A 16,730-nucleotide genomic window follows, 5' to 3' on the forward strand; every position below is an offset into this window, starting at 1 on the left:
TAATGCTGAGTTCCATTTCACCTGCACTGACATATTTTCTTGGACATTTAATGGATTAAGCATATATAATCCCAGCAGGGCACAATGCTTCAAATATTTTCTTAGCATGTATGATATGCTTATCAATTCTTTAAAATACTTTAGCTTTGCACTCAACTATTCTGCATGAGAGTAATCATCAGCGTTCATAATTTCTGGTTGTTAATAAGGGAAAAAGATCCAAAGTTCCATACTAGTGGAAGCATCCAGACAAATATTTTTACCACACTTTGAAGATCAAAACTAGGAAGTTCTAAGTGCAAGAGAAAATGAGATACTAAGGCTTTGAAACTTTCAGAAGTGTGAATATTTAGTTTTCTTTAGCAGGAGAGAGGTGTCTAACTCTTGGAAAGCTTTCTCCTAAAGCACAGGACTGCTGGGGATATTTGTGTGCATCCAAGTAATTTCTGTCTGACAGACTCCAAACTGGGATGGCAGCAGGGTGATCACAGTGTCACCTCACCTGGGAGGGCTGAGGTGAGGCAGCCCTTTGTAAAGATGTTTTCCAAAGCTTTTGTAAACAAGCTGTGTGTGTCTCTTACACTTCAGGCCAGGGTAACAAATTGAGATGAGCCACAGCAGCTCTGTGAAGGCTGGCTCCGCACACACAGGGGCCTGAGCTGATTTATCTTGATGTTTGGTTGAATTCTTCGCATTTTGGGTCCCTTCTGTAACCTTTTCACCTCGCTCTTTTTTAAGGTGGCTGCCTGGCTGTTACAATTTATCATGAACTCATCTCACTTCACTTCTGGCTCCTCTGACAGAAGGAACAGCCGGTCTCCGGGAGGTCAAAGACATTATTTTCCCCTAGTCTTTCTCAGTTTCCAGCACGTATTTGTCACTTTGAAAAAGCATGAATTCTGGATTTGATGCACTTTAATTGATTTCACCCTCAACAAGTCCAACTGTCCATCAACCTTTCCTTTTTCTTTCCTCTCCCCCTCCTTCACTTCTTTCCTCTGTCCCTTTGCTTTGAGAGTGATGTTTTCACCCGCCTGCACGTTGGAGCTGTTGCAAAGCCCGTGACCCTATCAAGGCTCACTGTCACTAGCCATTGCTCTCATTTTCCTTATCCTCCAAGCTGAATTCTGGATGCTGAATGAGAATGAAGTAGGAGTGTTGGTCTGGTAATATCTCAGTGATGTTCTCCTTGTAACAGTGAAAGCGGCAGCTGATGGTCCGCTTATTTTGAGACAACTGTGTAGAACGGGAAATGTGAGTGGATTCATTCATTATATGCTGGCATCGGTATTTAAAACAATTTGCAGTGTTATGGCAGAGATGAACGTGCTGTTTCTTCTTTCCTCCTGGAAGGATGCGTGTTCCTGGTGCTGTGCATATATCCAGGGTTGTGTGGTTGTAAATTTGGTGTGTAAAGTGGCATTGTCTCCTGATAAATGGAGGTCATAGAATCATAGAACATCCTGAGTTGCAAGACATCCACAAGGACCATCCCAAGAATCCTATGAGGTGCCATCACACACTTGTTTGGTGAATTTTTCTGGCACGAGTGGCAATACGGAATAAATGTGGGTATGTAACAACTTGTCCTTTGCACAGACATCCTTAGAGTGTGTCCTGGGGACCAGGGGCTGCTTATAGTGGAAGCTGAAGGAGTCACAGGTGCTCCTCTGGGTGCTGTCATTACATCCTGGATGCTGTCAGGACGCAGGGCAGGGAACAGGCTGCTGTTTACTGCAGAGCAGAGGTTCCAAGTTCTCTGCCCTGCTCTGAGGTGCTCACCCGAGCTCTGCAGGGAGAAGTGAGCTCACTGAGGAGCTCCAGCGCTCAGGGTGAGCAGAAGTGGCCCATGACACGTTGAGTGAGCGTTTTCAGTGTAGCCAAGGAATCCAGCCCCCCTCTCGCCGTGCGCCTGGCGCTGGGCTCGGAGCGCGCCGGGAGCCGGGAATTGCTGTCCATGGTCCTGGGTGAGCAGCTGGAGAGCCGGGGCTCGGGCTGGGGGCTTGGGGAGAGTGTGGGTCCCTCCCTCCGTCCCTCCCTCTCTTCCTGTGCCACACCGTGTCAGGCAGGTCTGCACATCAAGCTTTGCCAGTGTGCGTGGGGAGGGAACGGAGCGCTCTTCAAGGAGTTACCGAGGGCTTCCACTGGTGCTTGTGGACCTCATGCTGACCCTTTCCTGCCCTCCCACTGCCAGAGGGTGGGTTTAGATGAGCTGTTAGGAAAAAGCTGTTCCCTGGGAGGGTGCTGAGGCCCTGGCACAGGTTTCCCAGTGAAGTTGTGGCTGTTCCTGGCCCTCTGGAAGTGTCCAAGGCTGGGTTGGGTGGAAGGTTTTTAAAAGACAGATGTGGCAATTGGGGACACGGGTTAGTGGTGGCCTTGGTGGTGCTGGGGGAATGGCTGGACTCAATCTTCAAGGTCTTTCCCAACTTTAATGATTCTCTATTCTGCCAGGAATAGCACAAGCTGGGGAAAATACTGTATTAAGATAACTCAGCATGACAATACTGGAGCTGGGAATGCCACAGATCCAACCTTCCTACCCCTGGGATGTACATTAGGAAAGTAGCAAATACCAGCACTGCATCGTGGCTGCTTATAATAAAATATCAGATAACCTCAGGGTTCTGGGAATGTTCAGCTGATATTGGAATCATTTGAAGATTTAGGCTCAAGTTTGATACTTGGATTGGGATTTAAATGAAGATCAGCCTTAAAGCAGTCCAGTTCAATTCTAGTGTTGAGAGCATCCAGCTCTAGGAATCCCTTTGCTGGAAATCTGGGGTTTTTAAGCAGTTTCTGTGTCCCCTATGCTGTATCAGACAGCCCTGATGAAGCTCTTGCTCCTGAGCAGCCCCACACCCTCTGCCAGCCCAGCCCCAGGAGCTGGCAGGATGGGAACTTTCCCAGGTGGCTCCCAGGAGGCTGCACAAGCCATGGTTTGGCAAAGCTGTGCAAGTATTCAGAGGACCGATTTTAATAGGTAGGCAAATGAGGAGGAGGAGGCAAAGCTTGTGAGAAGGCGATGCAGAGCAATTGCATTACACAGTTGGTGATTTCAGTCTGAAGAGCTCTGAATTCCCCTATGAAATCTTCTCTTGGGACTCTTAGTTCTTAAGTTAAATGACTAATTAGAGCCTATTCACACCACAGATCAGCCAAGCAAGACAAACTCCTAAGAGCTAATGCTGCTTACTTGCTCCCAGAGGAAGCTGAAGGTCTCAGGATCTTGCAGAGGCATTTTCCCCCTGGAAATCTGTGTCTGCTACCAAGAGAATTTAGGCAAGAGGGAAGCAAAGAAAAATCCTCCCCCATCAGACAGGGCCTGGGTATCAATCCTTCTCTCAGACCAGTTTCTTTGCCTTGTTCTCCCTCTGCTTGAACATCTTGTTTAGTGGGAGAAAAAATGTGAAACTAAGTGCCCCAAGCTGAGAGATGCTGGGCACCCAGCGGGGCCCTGACCTCCCTTGTAGGTGACAAATTGGATGGCATGTCAGCTGAGGAGGGAGGGGGGTAAAGTTACAAAGCCAACATCTGTTCTGAGGGTCTGTATGGGCTGCAGGCCTTGCCATTCCCTTTGGGAAGGCGCCAGGGAATGGCCTGGGGGCACTGCAGGACAAAGCTGGGGGTGTGCACAGGCTGGGTCTGAGGGGACATGGAAGAGGTGCAAATATAGAAAATAGATGCTGAGGGGCTGCTTGTGGAGGGATGGAATGGTGGGGAATGAATCTGCAGAAGGAGCAATTATGTGTTCATCTGTGAGGTACAAAAATCTGGGTTTGGTTTTCTTATCTCAGGGCCCCACAGGAATTAGTCATCCCTGAGTAATGGAGGGAAGCAAAGCTGTTATTTATCCCTCCCAGAGTCCCTCCTCTGATCATCTCCTACATTCGTATCCTCTGTCTCTGACTTGTATCTTCCTTGCTATTTAGCCCCATGAGCCACTGCAAGGAAAAAAAAAAAAAAAAAATTGTTAGGACTGGCAGTCTGAAATCATCTGGAGAGATGATGTGCCACAGCTTCCATGGCGGAGCAAGAGCCTGGGCAATGGCATCTCTCCTGCATTCAGCTGTGAGATTTTACTCCAAATGCTGTCCGTCATCTCAGCAGACCCCAACCTTTTTGCTTTAATTGATTCTGCCTGGCTTTAATCTGATGCGAGAAGAGACCTCCCACCGTGAGCACTGGGAACTGGTTTGTGCACAGGGAGCTGTGAGAAGCACGAGGTTATTTTATTGAAGAAGGGAGACAAGGATGTTTTGGGAAGGACACTGCCTTCTGTAAACCCATTAACAATTGAAACAAGGCCTTTCACTTCCATACAGTGTTTGTGGGAAGGCGCCTGTTCAACTGGAAAGCAAAGAGCTGTAATAATAATTTTGCCCTATAGCCATGTGTAGGGTTTCCTGAAGCCATCCTCAGTTCGGTTGGCTCCATGCAGTGGGAGACAATCCTGGAGACTTGGCTTTTCCCTGGGGATGCAGGGGAAGAGAGAAGGGAATGGGTTTGGCTGTGTTCACCCCAACTGCAGGACAGCAGAGATGAGAATAAATAGGGAAGTTGAAAAGGAAACCTCCATTGTGAGTCTGCTCAGCCAAAGCCTAAACAGTTGAGGAGTTTGTTTTATCAAATCAAAATATTTGGTTCAGCGGTGGTGTTGGCTTGAGTCAGTGTGTCTGGGCTGACACAGTGTTGGAGAAACACTCAGGTTTGAGGGGCTGGATCCCTGTCACTAGGGGATCAGGAGCTCTGAAGCTGTAGGAGAGGGGCTTGTTGGTCACTGTGGCTAGGGGAGGCTGGATGGGAGCAATCCCATTTCCCATGGTTTGGGTTCAGAGTGTTCAGATACTTTAAGGCCTCTCCAAAGCTGCTCTGAGGCCCTGTTGAGTCTGATTAAGTGTGCTGCTGCTTGGACCACAAATAAGGGTTTTAAGTGGAATGGGAATATTTTTGAGGGAAAATAGATGAATAAGAATGGAGAGTTAATTATCTGCAAACGCCTCAAATTGCATGAGTAATAAAATATAGATAGGTACATACGTATTCCTACCATGCCATTAGTGGTCTGTGTCAGGGAATGATGTGCAAGACAATACTCCAAAATACAAAATTACTGCCTGCCAGCACTGGAGGCTCAGCTCTTTGGAAGTATGTTCTGGTTGAGGTGTTCTTCCAAAAGTATCTTGCCAAAACCCCTGGTGCTGAGGATCTAAGAACAAAACAAATAAAGCAGTTGAGGTTAGGCTGGAATAGATCCTGTATAGCTCCTGGCCTCTCCCACATCTCCCCCGATACAATTCCCTGTGAGAGCTCCTTGTTCTTCTAAAAAGATATTTGTTCCTAACTGTTAGTTTTGCCTAGGATGTTATAGAAACTGTAGAAAACAATACCATGTAGTTTTTGTTCAAATACTTCCTCCTTCCCTTCCCTATCCCAGAAATCTTCCCATTTTTTAACTTGTTTTTAGCCATTCCACCTGACCCTTCTATATTTCCATATTTCAAGGAGATTTAGCCAAATGGTGTATTTCCATGGCTGATATGCAGCAATAATGCAGGGTTAATACCTAATTAGTTCCCAGGGACATTGAGCTTTTCATGGGTATTCAGTAACAAAAGCAACAACAAACAAGCTGAATTCCTAGGTCTTAATTCATCGGGGAGGAGGAAATAGGAACCTAAAAATGCAGGAATTATTCAGTGCAGTCTGAAAGCCCCGTTCTTTCTCTCATGAAGCCCAGAGGATGCTATAGTAGCTGACAGGGGAAATATAACCTCCTCCTCCTTCCCTCCCTCCCTTCAGGGGGGCTGGAGATGTGTCTGCATTTGCAGCCCTGACATCTCCAAACAGGAAAATTCCCAGTTCTGCAGCACACTTTAAACAGCTCCCTGCCCGTTCCCCTCCCTGCCTCAACCCCCAGCCAACCTGACCCTGGGTTTTTTTGACATCCAGCCATACCTGATCAGTCGTATCCCCAGCAGCTGGATGTGATCAGAGCTGGCCTTCCACCTCGCAGGATGGCGAGCATATGGGCCCACGGGCTGCAGCCATTATGTTCCTGAGCACTGAGCTTGTCTGCCCCTGGCTACAGAGGGCTCTTTCCCCTCTCAAGCAATTGCAAATAAACCTTTCTGATAAGTAACAGCAAAACAAACAGGCCCTTTGGCTCTGTAGGCAGTGAGAAGGAGGGAGGAATAAAAAACCTGACCCAATAACAAAATCTTTGCTGTGTTTAGGCAGTGCCTCCAGGAGGCCCTCAGCCAGGCAGAGCTTTTCTGGGAGTGGGAATGGTTTCAGGATGATTAGCCCTCAGTGCTTTACAGCCAGGCCCTGGTGTGGGAGCTCCAGGGGATGGAGGAGGTTTGGCTCAGAGAACAGCCCTGGAGATCATCTGGACCATCAAAGGGAGCCTTTGAGCTGACCGGTCTGGGCTCAGCCTGGAAGTGAAGGGGTTGAAGGCTGAGAGTTGTGAGGGCCCTCAGCTCTGAGCAGGAGGACGGTTCAGTGCAACAATTCAGGGCAGCTGTGGGAAGAGGCTGGGGACAATCCCAAACAACCTCCCTACATCCTTTCCTATTTCCAGAAAATTTCCAGGAAGTGTCTCAGGTTCTGGAGGGGCTCACAGGAGACCTCTGGCACCCGGCATTGTGTGTGCCAAGTGAAGTGTAACCAAGTGCCCATGTCTTGGGGGCTCACTGTGGTGCTTGGAGAGCTCAGGAAGGGTCCCTGAGTCCCCACCACCTTAGCATGACCTGAGCCCTGATCACTGTGGAAAGCTTGAGGGAACAAAGCGATTTTTGCATAGAATAGAAATATGGAAATGGTGGAGTTTACCTTCCTTTCCTGAATGCCAAGGGAATAAGGCTTCAGCATTCCCAGACAATCTTGGCTTCCCAAAGCTATGTAGCTTAGAGGTGCACACCAGGGCATCTGGATGGGACCTCATAAGCCTTAAAATTATAGTCTGAGCCTAAGGATGGGAGGAAGACCCTCATTTTGGTCTCTGAACCCTGCTAATACAGCACCCGCTGTTGCTGCCCCATGTTTATGGTACTTGAATACCCAGGGCCCCAGAAACCTGTGGATGAGCAGACAGGGGAAAAGCTTGCTCTGACCTGTTCAAAAAATGTGATGGAAGGTGATGGACTAAAAAGCTGCCTGCTAACACAGCCCCTTTCAGGCCAGGAGTCTGTGTTCTGGGTAGGTGTCCCATTTACTCAGGGTTCCTTGAGGGGCTGAGGCTCTCCAGTGCACTGCTGGTGGTAACAGCAGTCAATAAATGATGGACTTTTTCCACTTGGAAGCCAGACCTGTGAGGAGCCTTTGAACCCTTTGCCTGGGCAGATATGGCCAAGGTTATCACTCTGGCAGGGCTGCAGTGAGCTCGGACACTGCCTTGAAACGCTGCCAGAGTCTGCACCAGGCTCGTGCTGAGAGGCTGGAAGCACATGAAGGGCCCGTGGCCCTGTCACCTCGTGCTGACAGGAGCCAGAGCACTGATGTCACCACACAGTTACAGCAGATGGTACCAGGGACAAGCAGGGCTGCTGCCAATGCCTCTTCTCCTTCAGCAGGAGTCACTCCTGTGGGGTGATGGAGTTCTGCACTCCTAAACACTTGAACTGTGGAGAGGAGCTGGAAATCATCTGGGAAATGCATTCAGGGAGGGGAAAATGAGAGCATAAGCCATGGGATCAGCACCAAGTGGGCCAAACATCGCTGTCAATTACATCCCAAGCAGCTCCATTGAAGCAGACAGCATTAATTGTAGATTTATGCCAGAATTTCTGAGAGTCACTCCTGGGACAGAGCCAGTTCTGGTAGAGGATTAATCTTGTTGGAAAACTCCCTCTTGTTCTTTGCTTGATGTCTGACACTTGCACACAAACAAATCTCGGTGACCCTCCGCCAGCCCAGTTAACTAGCAGGGAATTTGGGGATGTGAAACCTTAGCTTCCCCTCCAGCACAGCCCTGCATCTGCCACAGCCCTTTTGGAAGGCAGGACAAGCCACCTGCTACTTGTTTTGCTCAAAGAGAAAATGTCTGTTGGGGCACATAGGAAACAGCTAATCTGGTCCCACGGGACGGAGCAGCCATTTGTCATTCCCACAGTCTCCAGCACAGGTACTCAGCGCCTCCCAGGCCTGGGGATTTTCTCGGGGTGTTCTTCCACCTGCCAGTAGTTCAGTGGTTGGCTTTACCTGATGGAGGTATTTCTGAGCCATTGGTGTTTGGTCATTCACCTCAGGACACAGATAAATACAGTGTGGTCTATTCCCACACGTGCATCCCTTCTCAGCTTAAAAATTAACGGAGAAAGGCATGCAATGCATGTGCTAGGTGCATGTCTCCTTTAAATATGGACACATGTTTGATGGGACATTTGTGCAGTTCAAGGTCTTCCAGAAACATGCATCTTCCCAGTTATGACTTCTGTCAGTGCCTCAGGGATGGTTGGTGGCATCCTCTCACCACACTTCCATAGTGTCATTGCACTCCATGTGACACTGCAGTGTGATTTTTAAATTTTTTTTTAATCCAGATTTGCCAGTGGAAGTGCTCCAGAAGCTTTCCTGAAGTCTCAGCAGCAGAAGGGATAGTTTAAAGGTCTCGAGTAGCAAGCTGGGAATGCTTCCATTCCTCAGGAACAGCAGGCTCAGCTCTGCAGGCTGCTCAGCCTTTCCCCCTTCTGAGGGCAATAAATTGAACACCATTCCATTTACTGCCTGCCCACAAGTTTCAAGTGGAAGAGGTGAAGCAGAGCCTGAGGCCAGCCACTCCATGGGTACAAATCAGTGTGGCTGCACTGGCTTACCCCAGCTGTGGGGCTGGCCCCGAGGTTTTGTGTTCACATTATCCTGGGGCTCTTATTGCAGGAATGCAGGGTTGGCCAGATGTGCTGGTCACAGCATCTCCTCCCTTCCCGAAGTGACAGGGTACCAGCTGCCCCTCCCCACCCTTGGAGCAGCCTGGTGTGGCCTGCCTGCCGTGTGGAAGGTGCTCTGGGATCCTTGGGAATGGCCACCAGCACATCAGTGCTAGCCCTGTTCCAAGACACAACACTGAGAGAGTAAGAGCAGTTGAGGAACTTTTCCCCCTTGGACGTGATGTTCATCTCCTCCCCCAACCCAGCATATGGAATTCTGGATCACATTTCTCTCTCTTGCCAATAAATATTGCAGATTTATTGCTCTCTACCTGGTGGGTAGTAAATTGCATTCCACCTCCGTTATAAGGCTCTTTGCTATGACACAGCCTTGCAGCTCCATTAAACCTTAATTACAGCAACACTTCATTGGGTTGCTGCAATGGCCCGAGTGCCATTGCAGCAGGGAGGATGTATGGCCAAAACAGGCTGATGCAGAGGGGCTTTGTTTTGTTTTCTTTCTTCCCTTTTTAAGGATTATGGAGAGTTGAGTCCAGCAAGGGGAATAGAGGGAGCCTCAGCCTCCTGCTCTCTGCTCATTTTCCACAACAGCTGGCGTCACCTGCCGCAGCTCCTCTGCGCCCTGATGAAGTGCTCAGCAAACAGCCTTGCAGGCTGCCTCTAGTAAAGGGCTGATTTGCATTTGTGCTGATGGGATGTGTCCCAAAGCCAGAGTCATCCCAGGGTTTGGTTGCGTGAGGAGTGTGGAGTTTGGCCAAATGGAGCACCAGGAGCAGCATGGCACTTGGATTTCTACAGGCTGCAGCAAGACAAATTTGAGAGCAGCTCTGCTGGTGTGCAGGCTTGTCCTGCAGCAGGCAGCTTGCTCTGTGTCAGCTCAGGGCACTCTTTCTGGTGCCATCTGTCCTTCCCTGCAGCCTGTGACAGAGAGAGGCTTTGCTTCAGCAACCTCTGGCTGCTGAGGCAGCTCCTCGGAGGCCAGTGCTGCCTGGTGTGTTCCCCAGGCTCCTCTGGCCCTGCTGCCTGAGGCCCCAGGAGAGGCTGGAGGGCTCGGTGACTGTGGACATTCCACGTGTGGATGGATGGTTCTTGTTTCCCCACTCCAGCCAGGCATGGAGAAAGCACAGCTTGGAGCTCCAGGAGAAGCTGCCCAGTGCCTGTGCTCCCTCCAGACTGAGGGGGTTCTGCTTGGCCTTTATGGCTTTTGTTTTGGAGATCCTTGCAATATGGGATGAGTCCCCCAGCCCCAATGCAGGTTCAGTAGGAGTGTGCATTGTACAGACACCTCTCCTGGTGTGGATGCCTAGGCTTCTCTGCGGGATGATGAGCTAACCAGAAGGCACTAATGGCTATACCAGCCACTTGGATCTGGTGCTGTTCCAGAGGTGAGGCTGTGCTGTCAGATCTGCCCAGGACAAGGAGTGTTTCAGGCCCAGTTTGGAAATTATTTTCCTCCTTGGAAATAGTGGTCACTGTGATACCAAGTGTCAGATGTGGAGTAGCTATGCCAGTAACCGAAATGCTGGGATTATCCTCAGGATTCCCTTTACCTTCAGTACTGATCCAGACTATTGTGGTCACTCTGTGTAATGCTCATCACCCTTGTCAGTCCACTTACATGAGCAAGGATGTTTATTTGGCTGCATTTTACCACACCTATAACTTTATCTGGTCAAACATCCACACAGGGTGTACTCAGGTATCCACAGGGAGTCACAGATCGGCAGCAGAGAAATCTATACCACTGCTAATACAGAAAGCAATTACCAGGAATCAGCTAAAATCCTTCTGCAAACTGAGTTGCTGAACTCTTTAACGAACAACCAGCACATGGGAAAGTCTTTCCTATGGAGAGCCTGTGTTCGAGCCCTGTTTGTCCTTATTCTCCCCTCTTACAGCAACCTTGAGATGTCAGACGTAGGAAATGTGGCCACAGCTGTTTATGCACTTAGAGGGTTTTTTCCAAGGCCACATCCTTCTATTCTCCCATAGATTACTTGAAAAGATGCTGTGGGGACTCCAGCAAGCCAAGGTCTATGTGCCATGTGCAGGTGTTGCCAGGAGATTGACATTCTGAACATTTGAAAACTCTCAGAGAACTCATTTGGTGGTGGGTTTTCCCCCTCTCCTCCTTCCTTCCCTCCCGAACCATGTGCTGCAAGACTTTTTGCTGGAGATTGATATTTCTAGCAGAGCCACATTATTCAAGCCGTAGTCAAACAGGACAGCACGTATTAGGAAGGAAATGGGCACCTCGTCCTTTTCAAAGTGTTCAGCTTCTCTGGGGTGAACTGTCCCTCACCACAGCCCTGTGCAGCCCTGGACTTATCTTCCTCTGCAGGGTAGTTAAGCCACGCCCACCCAGAGTGGCTCAGAAAATACCACTGCATCTTCTAGGAAAATGTCATCACCTTGATGAAAACTGATTATTTTTCTATGTGAAAATGGATAAGTTTTGAAGAATCTTTGTTTTAAATAACATGAGGGAAATCATATCAGAGATCTGACTTTGGTAGGTGGAAACCATAGGAGTTGGTTCTTTCTCCTTGAAGGGAAAACTTTTAATTTTTAAAATGCGGTTCATGTGTAGGCAAATTAAAGATGTGTAAAATTAAATGGGAATGTTTTGAAGGGATTGAAAATATATATTTTGATTAACTCAATATAATTTAAAAATAAATCATGGGGAAAATGAAATGGTGGTGGGGGGACTTTTTTGGTCCTCATTTGAAATGAAAAATAATTTGCAATCTTGACACTTTTCATGGAATGAAAAGTCCATTTGCTGATTAAGGTCCAGATTCATCCTGGCTAATTTCAGGCGCTATTGAACTGCTTAGTGCCAAAGGGCACTTTAATCCACCTGAGGTTTAAATTGCCCTCTGGAGGTACCTATTTCTTCCATTGATAAGACAAAGGCAACGTGACTGGTCCTGCGTGTGCCTGAGATAACTACCTGAAGCAGTGTGCCACAGACAGGGCACAGTGCTTGGCCTTGTTTTGGTGACCTCTCAGGTCCCTTCCAGCCCAAACCATCCCATGATTTTATGATTCTGGCTGCTCTATGTGCTGCTCTTGTGTTCATGTGACCTTCCATCTCTCCCCTCAAAAGCTGTAGGGATTGGGTTGGATTCAGGAGTTGGACTCCAGGATCCTCCTGAGACTTCTCCAACTCAGGGTGTGTCAAGATTCTATGATTGTGTTTTAGTGGAAATCTCCTCCCCGTTCAGGAAAAAAAAAAAAAAAAAAAAAAAAAAAACAGTTTTTTATCTACTTGTTTCCTGTTGGTGGGGGGAAAAAAAAAAAAAAAAAATCTGGAGGGCTGGCAGGATGACACCTGATGAGAAGGAAAGGAACAAGATTTGTTGTTAAGATTCTGGGAATCACTGGTCAGGTTCATTCTCTTTTAAGCATCACATCCCCTGACTCTCGACTCTCACATCTGGTTGGCAGAAGGCAGGTCCTCTCCAACAGCTCCTCCACAATGTGCCAAACACTCTGCTCCATCTTTAGCACTCCTTGACCCAGAACAAAAGTGAAAATACTTGGCATGCCAGGAAAGGTTAACAAACAAATGATGAACAGCCTTCTCCTCCCCATGACATCACTTCCATGTGAGAGAACAATCTTTGTGCCACACCTGGCAGTCTGGTGACAGCAAAGGGACACATCTGTTGCAAGTCATTTCCCATGCTGGGATTACACAGTGCTGTCCTGCCTGGCTGGGTTCTCCACTCCCCTCTGGGTTGAGGAGGTAACCTCTGAGAGGTCAGCTCTGGCTCGCTTTGTCACCAACCAATGTCATCTTGTCTTCTCCATGAGGGCTGTGGTCACCTGTCCAGTCAGCCAGATGGCTTTGCTTTAGGTAGCTGGACATTTGGGAAATACTATTTCTTTTGAATATGTAGCCTGTACTGTTCTTATTTTGGCCTCATAAAACATAATGAGATATGGGTCAACATTTAAGCTGTGTGGAAAATTACATCCTGGAAGACTTTGTGGAGCCGAAAGCTTATCTGGTATTAACTCTAATTATACCATTGAGCTGTGCAGTAGCAACTGTGGCCTTGGACTAAGACCTTACTCTCCTTCTAGAGAGCTCTCCATGGCTAATACACCTGGAGACACGGGCAGTGTTCATCCTCTGCTGCTTTTTGTTGGGAATCATGGAATGCTTTGAGTTGGAAGGGACCTTAGAGACAATCTAGTTCCACCCCATGCCATGGGCAGGGACACCTTTCACTAGATGGAGCATCTCGCTGCACTGAGATTGTCTTGCTTCCTTGTCCACCGTGGAGCATTTTATTCACTTTTCAAGTTTCCAGGGACTTTTTCAAACTTGTTGCAGCAGCAGCTCCTTGGCAGAGCGCGTAGGATGTGTCTGAGTGTTTCAGTCTGAGCATCGCAGGCGTGTGCTCTTGGAGGCGAGCAGGCAGTATAGGAGGCTGGGGGAAGGAGATTAAAATACAGTTGTTGGCTGATAGGAAACAAAAAAAATGCTTAAATAAACCACAAATTACAAAAAAAAACCCTCAAAAAAACCCTTGTGAGAAAGAAAGAAAGTAACAAGTCTGTGGAGGATGGATGTTTGGAACTGTTCAGCCTAATGCATGCCAGATTCCTTCTCTCCTCGCTCCCCCCCACCCCCTCCCGCTGCCTTCCCCTTACCAAATGCTGTCTGCTAAACTTCTGAAACACCCTTTGCCTTTTTGACCCTTCAACTCATCTTGAACTTAGGAAAAATTGGGGAGGCGGGAAGGGCTCGTTGCCTGCACAGTGCATGTGGCTGTACTGGGGCAGGGAGTGTGTGCCGGGGGTCTGCGGGCGGGAGGGGGGCTGACATGGCTTTGTGTGCTTGATGCTCCCCTGAAAACAATTTGTATCCTGTTAATAGAATTAGTAAATATTTGTAGCTCCCTTTGAAGCCTGTGTCCCCAGGGGAAGTCTGGGGGTGGGGGGGCACAGAGAAATTAGAGACAAGTTACTGATTTAGTCATCCTGGCCCCTTCCCCCCGCCTCTCTCTTTCATTTTCCCCTCCTTTATGAAGACACTAAACAGACAAATTGGAGGTTTGAAACGAGGCTTGTGCTGGTGCCTGCGGAAGTGACAGGGGTGGTACTCGGGGGCCTGAGAGCTGCTAATGCAAAAGCCATTCACATCTAATGACCCCATTTGGGAGCCAAGTTCCTGAGGGCTGGGGGGGGCCTGCCAGGCACAGGGCCCTGCAATGGGCAGGTGCCCGGGGGGCTGGCAGGGCTCTCCGGCAGGGCACTGCCCCATGGCGTGTGGAGCTGGCTCCAGACAGCAGGATTTGCCTCACGGGACTGTTTCCGGGGCTCTTTCAACTCCATCACCCTAAGTAACCATAAAGGAAGACATGCGTGTATAATTTCACTTCTTCAATCACAGAAGCACAGAATGTTTTGGGTTGGAAGGGACCTTAAAGATCATCTCATTCCAGCCCCTGCCATGGGCCAGGACACCATCCCTAGACTTGGCTGCTCCCTCTCTCTTCTTCCTGGTGTAGGATTATAAACCATAAAAGACAAAGGAAGAAGAAAGTGATCTTGGATCGGAAAACTGAGTCATGTGGGGCTGAGACATTTCATTTCCCGTTATTATTCCTGATTTCTTTACAGAAATGCACAGATGCACAGGCTGAGCTTAGATCACCTGCAAGTTTTTAGGGGGTGGCTGTGTTCCAGCTCTCTGCCTTCAGCAGCTGGCAGTGGGAGTCCCTGTGAGTGACAAGGGCCACCCAAAAGGAGGCTCAGGTTTGAAGCAGGGGAAATTCAAAGAACTGTTAGCATCTCCTGATGGTAGCATTGCATGGGAGTGATTTTGACAGGCTTTAGGGGAAAGTTTGTACCAGCCATGTTACTTTAAACCTGTGCTGTGCCGTTGTTTAGGGAAACTCTCGCTGCGTTGACAAATCCACCCAGCTCCATAGTTCTGTGATCATGCAAAGCCCTTGGCAAAGCAGCTGGGCTCTTACAGGTGAAGTGACTTGTAAAAATCTGAAGTGAGTTTTCACCTTACCTGTGCTCTGTAAACAAACTACAGGGTGGGGGGAACCAAGGAGGGGACACCCCATCTCCTGGAAACCACTGCGGTTGGGGTGGAAACACCTTCTGCAATAGGAGTTGCTGTGCTCCAGGTGTAGTAGAATCAGATAAACCTGCGTCTTGGTGTCTGTCCAACTTAAACTGGTTGGACTCGAAAGCCTGTGTTTTGAGGGTTCAGTGCTTGTAATACCAATGCTTTCTATGAAGCCATGTGAATCCTGGCTGGGAAGGAAATGATGGGAGGCAACACTCAGCTGGGAGAAAGTATTGCTGCTGGAGGGTCAGCCTGTGCTGGAGAGGAGAGGCAGTGCCAGATGGGAGCCACTGGAAAAAACAACTGGCCATCATGCAGTTTCCTTACATGCTTTAGGGGATCCCCTTGTTTCTTGGAAACAGAATACGCCATTCCAAGTGGTGGTGGGGCTTCTGCTGGATGAAGCCAGGCAGTGATGGCATCTCACACAGCTGAGAACATGTGGGAAGTGAGGGAATGACTCACCAAACATGGGCTGTGAGGTTGGAAATTTGCCTTCTGAATTTTGAGGGCTGTGGAAAGCAAGGAAGGAACCCCAGGTGGGTAATTTCTGTCTTGAGGGAAGGAGCGAGCGAGGCAGGCTCTGCAGTTGTTGGATATCGGATTGTCTGCGTGACAGGAATATTTAATGGGATCGACAGGCTTCACTTCTGCAGCAAGAGGCAGTCAATGTCACCTCAACAAGTCCTGGTGGAGAGAAGCTGGGGGTCAGCCGGGTGATTCCTCGGTGTCTGCTGAGCTGTCTGGTCATCTCCCTGAGCTGCCAAGTCACCAGGATTACTAAATGAAATAGGTGCTTTAAGTTAGGATGAAATCCATTTCTCATGTGGGAGTTTGATGTCTTGGAGGAACCCAGTGGTTTATACATGGTTGAAGGTTGGCCTTCAAAATTTGCTCACCTAAAGAATGAAAACCTTTTAAAAGCCCCAACCTTCAGCTGAAACATAAACTCCATGTAAGAAATTAAACCATAAATTGTCCAAAGCTCGTGAATTTTCCTTTCTTGAGAGCAGGTTTAGAAAGAGAGAATTTTTGCAGTTGTTACTCTCAAGCCTTGATGGTTTTTTCTGCAAAGGCACCAGCAGGAATGTTTGCAAGTCTTTACTAAAGAAAACTTTCAGGAAAATATTTGCAAAACACATCTAGTATGTTTCAACCAGCTGGATTTTCTGGCAGCTCTAGCAAAATCTAAACAAGGAAAATGATTGTCTTTTTTTGTTGTGTTTTGCAATATATTTCTGTCCGGACTGGACAGTACAAAGCACATCCTCTGTGGGAAGGTGTCGCGGGCTGCAGATGAGATAAAGTTCCCTGTGATTATATGGGGTGTTTCTCAACTGGAGAGTCAGCACATGTGGAGGTCCAGTCCTTTTAAAGCTCACAAGCAGGGAAAAGGGAGGAAGTGGAGTCCATTAAGGAGAATAGTAAAACCAGGAGTCAAGTAATGAATGAGGGACTGCTCCAGTATAACGTCATGTGAGCACCTCTCCCTCCCACTCGTTGCAGGAGGTATTGGCTGGTCCTGAGCCCTGGATCGTGTGAGCAAGGGCCTCTTTTGCAATCCTATATGTCTGCTCTACCTTTTCCAGACATGCATCTCTGGTTTTATTGAGCACATGGCTTGCTGTGGTCCTTAAGTTCCCAGCAGCTCTTTCCACTCCCCTTCCCACCCAGAGCTGAGAGACCTATTACCAGGTAATGATGTGTCAAGCAATAGCAAGGTGGGGGAAATCTCTGAAGGAAAA

At 48.4% G+C, this 16,730-nt stretch overlaps 1 long non-coding RNA gene across 1 annotated transcript; it reads left to right on the plus strand.

Moving 5' to 3' along the window:
* Window positions 1–369: 369 nt before the first annotated feature.
* Window positions 370–1,583, plus strand: LOC120760762 (uncharacterized). Its single transcript, XR_005703464.2, has 2 exons — window positions 370–516; window positions 739–1,583. It is a non-coding gene; the product is annotated as an uncharacterized LOC120760762 (long non-coding RNA).
* Window positions 1,584–16,730: the final 15,147 nt, after the last annotated feature.

Source organism: Hirundo rustica, chromosome 17 (genome assembly GCF_015227805.2).
Source record: "Hirundo rustica isolate bHirRus1 chromosome 17, bHirRus1.pri.v3, whole genome shotgun sequence".
In the NCBI taxonomy this organism is placed as follows: domain Eukaryota; kingdom Metazoa; phylum Chordata; class Aves; order Passeriformes; family Hirundinidae; genus Hirundo; species Hirundo rustica.